Genomic DNA, 7,255 nt, shown 5'->3' with positions numbered 1-7,255 from the left:
GCTAGCGCCGTAGTTATGATACATCCATCATGAGTTATCCTCCTGAAAAGTTTGCCGTAACCATAGCGATATAGTGACGTAGTGGCCATAGTGATGCATTCACGGCCGCTCGTAAATCCCCCTTCCATAGCCAGAGCGGTGCCCATAGACTGGTGCCCCAGCTTTGCAAAGAAGGGTTTTTTTTTATCTAAAGTTGAGAAACAGTGGGGTCAAAAAAATCTGAAATAAATTCATATCAGCTAAGGGCCCCTAGTGATTTTCACCTTTATCCACCTCTTGTCATTTACTTAAAAAACAAAACAAAACAAAAAAAAACTTGTTTCATGGTAGGCACTATCACGCATTGCCGTGAAATAATAATTACTGTTCTATTATGTATCACGTTGTAACTGCATTGTGCCCCCAAAATTACACATCACTGTTGTGTCTTATTGTGATCTTCACAGAAGCAATTCAAGGTCTGCTCACCCTGGATTTGGAAGGGCATTTTGCTACAATCCGAAACAGCAAAACTGACTGATTATTATTAGGCTATTATGTTGATGATGATTGTGATTAAAAATCAATCGTTTATGGCTTTATCATGTTAATTGTGGCTACTAATACTGTGAATTTGTATTTTCTCCTTGAACCCTACAGCATAAAGTGCTTCAGGGACCTCCTAACCCTGCACATCTAATCTTGGCATCCCTTTTGTTTTTTTGAGTTTGGGTTGAAGGGGCCAAAGATCTTGCATTGTATATCTCCTCTGCAGTTCAATTAACCTGCTCTCAGCATGTCTCTTTTAAAATGAGAGCAACCTACACCTTTGAACTCCTGCCTTACCTTCTTCTAAGCAATGGAGCAATACTGCCTCCCTGTGGTCAGCCACAAAATGAATAGAGGAAGAAGGAAACGCCAGCTTTGATAAGCTGAATCAGTTCAGCAATGCGTGTGTTTTATTTTGTAGAGATATTAAAGTCTTAACTTTTTAAAATCCTGTCTACAGTTAAAAGTCAGCTGCATTATAACTAAGGAAAAGTCTGCTTGACACATCGTTTTTTAGCGAGTAGCCTAGATAGTTGCACAATATGAGCAGGAACTAACAAGCACAATAAGGATCAGACATTATTTAGCCTATGTTACAGTGGTAGCAATCAGCAGAGCTAAGACCATACTGAGTAAGATCATTTGTTATGGGCAGGTCATAGTTTCACCCTTCCCTCATGGCATTCAGTGATTGCTGGTGCACCACTGTTGAGAGGCCTGAAACAAACTTCCCACACCCGCATATAGTAGCCTAGCTACATTGTGGATTATTGTTCCCGGTTAAATGTCAACCACATTTAAAAGGTTCCCATGTGTATGCCAAACATGACTTTCAGCTGTTTGCTCTTGTCTTCCAACTATACCATGAGATCTTCTCCCTGAACATGGCACAACACAAAGTGATGATTGGCCTTTGTGTCAACATTTTATGCCAGCTTTGTCAGGACATAGCCTAATGTTAATATTCTATTAATGTTGATAATATGAGGCAGTAAGATTAACACTTTGCCCTTGGCAACGTTTTCTTGCGGTATCTAGGACTTCAACTTCACTCAGATGTTGCCGTGTGTTCAGCTGCTGTGTGAGGACAGACATCATATCAAGTTATTTTAGCTGTGAAAAATGCAATCTCCCACAACCACACAGGCAGGAAAAGATAAAATGGCTGCTTCATAACATATTCCAGTAAAAAATGAGAGCGTGACCTCATCCTTCCAGAGCCCCAGCTTCCTGACAGTGGGGCTGTTTGTCATGACTTGTACAAAGCAGATAAAAGAATAAAAACATTCCAGCGACACACAGAGCCTCCCCACTTGGTATTCACTTTGGTGTTGTTTAACTATTGAGTGGGGATGCTACCTATAGCACCGTCGTGCTTATATCTGACACATTCCACAGTGACAGGCTTTCAAAGTCTTAAAATAGAAGCATGGAAACTTTCCCAGAATTAAGATCTCAAAGGCTAAGAGGGATCACAACTTAACAGATAAGGAATGTCCCAAAACTGTCACAGAGCATGAGGGACTCTCGACCATACAGTAAAGTACAGCACATGCAGGAAAAATGCAGCTTGTTATTGTTGTTATAGACACAAATGTAATGTCATTCACAATAAAGCTAGCTTGTATAATTGAATGTCCAGCTGCTATATATGCCCCGCGTTTCAGAATAATTACCAGACCTCTTTGTTCATGACAGCTGCTGAGAAATAATGAACTTTGCTCCACTGCAGCGTGGAGTTTGACTCAGCCCAGGAGTTATTTCAGTGACAGCTTTCTATGAGGGGATTTTCTGTAACCACACTACAACTGCTGTTGATGCCAGTGTCTGGTTCACGAGAATCACAATACTGCCATTGATTAAATGCTCTGTCTCTGCCTTTTTTATCTTCTGTTGCACAATAAATCTGTGCATGGCTGCAGTGTGTCATCTACTACACAGTTTTTTCTGTTGTTGTTGTTTTGATTTTTATGTCTCCAGTTAGGTTTTCCTGTGTTCAAAACATTTTATACCAGTAGCTACAGTCAACATGACATTTGAACTGATTGGTGACTGTCTGGAACACTAAAACTAAGTTTAGTCCAGGAAACTTGTTTTGAACTTGTTGATCCAGCTGTTTCATCTCATGTCTCTCATTTTAAATATCTTGCAGAGCAAAACAATGATAGAGACGAACTGTAAACAGCATCTGAATTGAATAGAATAGAATAGAATAGAATAAATGTATTTGCCATTGCACAGAGTAGTACGACGGACTTTAAAAAGTGCTCCCGTGAAGATGTCAGTGCACACATTCACACTCAAAGAAAAACTAGTCAATAAATGTATAACAACTATAAAAATGCAGTAATAAGAAAGGTCATATGCAGATAATGGCCTACATCGTTGATGAAACTGGAACATTTTCGGGGGTGGAGCATATGTTTTAAAACAGAAAACAAATGCACACTAATGCATTTTGACACAAGATAAATGTATCAATAGAACAATAAATTATCATTAGCTGTAGTAATGAAAATAGTATTGAATATATTCAGATATTTCACATCTGATCTACTACTGTAACATAACAACTCAGACATCATGAAAGTGGTAATCAAGGCTCCTCAGCCATTAACCAGTCCTAGCAGTTGCACACACTGTTGTGGTAGAGTTGCTGCCGTAGAATCTGTATCAAATCATTGTACACATTTGTGGATCTTCTGAGTCTGTGTTGTTGTCAGTGAAAAGGCTGAGCTTAATTAACCCTGATTATGGTGTTGTATTGTGGTGCAGAGTAATTACTAGCGTTGGAGAATATCAAATATGATTAGAATCTTCTCAGTGCTGGTTAGTAAAACAGTTTTTAATTCAATTGTAAGTTACCACCGATCAAAATTGAGATCAAGAGATGTAAAATTGCAAAAATGTTTTGCAGATACGGTTGTCATGAGAACCTATACTTCAGTATGAGGTCGATGCCAACATGCAAAAAATAGGCTGGGTTGATATCTGCTTTTTTTCGGTACCGTGAATAGAATATCTACAACTTTGCCCTCGGCAGGCCATGTCGCTTCCTGTCGAACTGCCTATTAGGCCTATACGCATAAAGGCCTGTAGGGGAGAGTGGGGTAATGTGAGACACCGGGTAATGTGAGACACCCCCTATATCTAGAAAACGGAACACATTTATGGTCATCTGACCATTATGTTTTCAAGCCCCTTCCATTTCCCCAAGGTCATGAAGAAGAGGACCTCATGATGCTGTGGAAAGCATGTTTTTTTCACAAAAATATGATTTTTGCATGTAAAAGTAAATTTTTTTGCTGTCAACTTAATCAACTGTTGTGCCAAAGCAAATTGATTCACGTAAAAAAACTTATATGATACATGATGATGAACTACCAACACATAAAACCATGTGATGATACTGGCTGAAAATTAGCCTGAATTTCTAAGAGAGGTCATTTTGTCTAAAATGGGGGTGTTGGGGTAAAGTGAGACAAATGCTGCGGGGTAAAGTGAGACCATGGATGTATTATAATAAATCCAAGAGTGAGACACTGTGAGCACCATACACAAAGATTCACACTAGAATCACGTCCCCCAAGCCAGAAATCTCGCCTGATCAATGATCTGTAGCCACACTGCTTTGTTATGCTATGTGCTCTAAAGTCAGCTCGCTTATTTATTGGTTATTAACTCAATTTTAGTCACATTCCACTTTGTCGGCTCCCCCCACACACAAGAGGACTTTTGATCGAAATGGTCACCATTGTCGGGGCCTACAATCTGACCCCCAGACTATCTAACTGGGTCTATCTGTCATTTGAATGTTAATTAAAACATTCTGTGTTGTATTTGATTTTGTTCTTGAGTTACTTTGTGTTTAGAAAAAAAAGTGCTTAATTGACCAATCCCCATGATTCTGCTACTAGTCCGACATTAGTTCTGGGATGTGTGGTTGTCAAGCTAACTGTCAGGATTCTAACTGTTACAACATGTGTTGTTATGGTAGTTTCAGAGTGGAAAAAGTGGATCAGTTTACCCCATTGATTTCTCTGGTTTGTCTCAGTTTACCCCTGAGCTGGGGTAAAGTGAGACACAAGACCACTTTTTTTAAAACAATCATATTTTCACTGTCCTTCGTCCTAAATACATTCTGATAATTTCCATTGCTAGGCAACATCCTGAATTAATGAGAAATGTGTACATTTTACTGACAAATCATTTTAGCTCGCTTAGAGGGGAGCAAATGTAAAAAAGTGTCTCACTTTACCCCACTCTCCCCTATATAAAACCCTCCACAAAAACAGGGAAATTTGTTCTCTCTTCAGGGCTGCAAGAAAAGAATGACGTCATTCTTTTCTTGCAGCCCTGGTTTGGGAGTTTCTTGTATGAAATGTCCTGGCCAGAACTAACTTTGTTCTTGTTCTTGCCACCTTTAGAAAAGGAACAAATTCCTCTGTTCTTGTGGAGTTCGTACAAGCCTTAGGTCTAAAGGAGTGGTCTCGGTGTGGCTACAGTCGAACTCTGGTGCGGTCCGTTTGAGTTAACACAGTCAGACCTCGATCCGCTCCAGCTGCCTGGTGTACGCCACAACTTAACGTAATGTAAACATGACGTATCACGTGTCTTCTTCCCGTCATGGAAACATGACACTCTGCCAGTGGTGGACCAGAGTGAAAACAAACGTGTGTGAACAAGAACCGTACTGAAAAATGAAATCATTTTCACCCTTGATCCACACCAGTATGTGTGAAAACAGCCTAGTGAATTGATGAGAAGAACAGTTCTCTTGTTGAACTGATTGAAGGACACAAGTAAAGACTACATTATACTCTCTGTTTTGGTTGATCCATATACACTGTTCTTAACTTTATGTTGCCACTTTCAATTCTTTGAGAAGTTGTGAAAGTACAGTGGGTTAAAATACTTGAACATTTGATGTGAAAGAGTTTTTTAATAAAATAGCCTAGTGAATTTAGAAGTATATGGGTTCTGTTTTTTTATAGCTATATACTGTAGGCCTATATTGAATGAGTATCGAGCATCGTGGAAATCCACTGGTATTGGTATTGACTACTGAAATTCTGGTATCGTGACAAGCCTACTTGCATGTGTAACGGAGGTGCACTCACTCACCCATAAAGGACGTGCTAACCAGACTGCCAAGCGCTCATTGAGCTCTTGGCAAAACGGTTTGCATCGTCGTCAGGAGACCAGGATACGAACCCCACCTGGGACAGTCCGTACCGAGAAACACAACACAGAGGGCCAGATTGACATCGGCTATACAAGTGAAATGACTGCTACAGTAACATTATGACATTATGACATCATAATCATTACAGATTTTTAATCTGATATACAGGAGCAATGACTTCATCACCTACTTAGAATTAAACCTGCACTGCCATAACTAATCAGAATGTATGTTAATGATGAGATGATGATTTGATTCACAGAGCATGAAAATCAACATAATCATCAGAGGCCAGCTGGCTCAGGGAACTGGACAGTTCACTTTACTGCATGTCATCCCCCCTCTCTCTCAACTGTACCGTCAAATAATGGCCAATAAATATATACTTGAAAAAAAAACCTTGCCCTGCCCTCACCACCTGCAGTACAGAAGCACCACCTAGAGCACTTGAACATTTACATGTACAAATAATACATCAAATTTATCAGCAAAACTCATCCTACATAATACAAATATTCTATAACTGAAACAAACAAAGGAAACTTAAAAGCGGCTCCTACACCATGTGTTACAGGAAATGTAACAGACAGGAAAAACAGTCTTTAACCAGTAATTAGGCTCTCTGAGTCATTGGAGAGGTTTTTATGGAAGCCTAAGAGGTACTATATTCATGTTGCAAATGTAGTTCAACAGTGTGAGTGTTATGAGTAAATATGTTAGTCTAAAATGATCATACAATATGTGTGTATTTGTGTGGTCTTATCTGTCATAAACGAGACTACGGTTTATGGGGTGCGTTTGTATTGCAGACTTGCAGTGCCACCGAGACGAGAGCTTTGACACCGGGTCAGAGGATCTGATCATGCAGGTTTGGTTTCAGCCACAGAAAGCGGGACATTTCTCATTGTTTATAAGTGGAGTCAAGCAGCAAAAGAAAATGACAAGGAGTTGCTGTGCTAACTGCACAAACCGGCAAAAGGATGGATGGAAATTGTATAATATCCTGATTGCTAAGTATGTTATACTTAGCAACGGTCTGGCAACTGACTGCTGGAATAATTCTTCTGTTGTTGCAATTCCTATCTTGATCAATAGATGGTGGTATTCTGCTCATTATCCATATTCAACCTTAAGACTTTGAAGTCTTTATAGAGCAGTCTCATGCTGAAAATGCACTAGATAGGCCCACTAGGGATGTACCCGAACCTGAATATGCTCGGCGGAAGTCTCACTTCTGGTTTCTTTCCGAATACAAATAACAAATCCAAACTTATTTTTTAAAAGCCTGAATCCGAACTCGAATACAAATAGTGCACTCACTGCCTGTGCACCCCTACTAGATACTATATTAGATTATTAAATACACATGTGGTGAATTGTAATGCTGTTGTGGAACTGCATAACCATTTAAATATAGTTCCCTATTGGCCTCCATAGGTTTTTTTTTGGCTCCATTTTGGAAGTCTTCCAAATGCACCTCCCCCATCCATCACAGCCCAGCTCACAAGCAACGCCCCAAAAGAGAAAGACTCTTTTTCTCCC

Source organism: Trachurus japonicus, chromosome 13 (assembly GCF_045865225.1).
Source record: "Trachurus japonicus isolate A0001 chromosome 13, Traja_1.0".
Classification (NCBI taxonomy): Eukaryota; Metazoa; Chordata; class Actinopteri; order Carangiformes; family Carangidae; genus Trachurus; species Trachurus japonicus.
The sequence above is the reverse complement of the archived record's forward strand: the minus strand, read 5'-3'. Positions refer to the sequence as shown.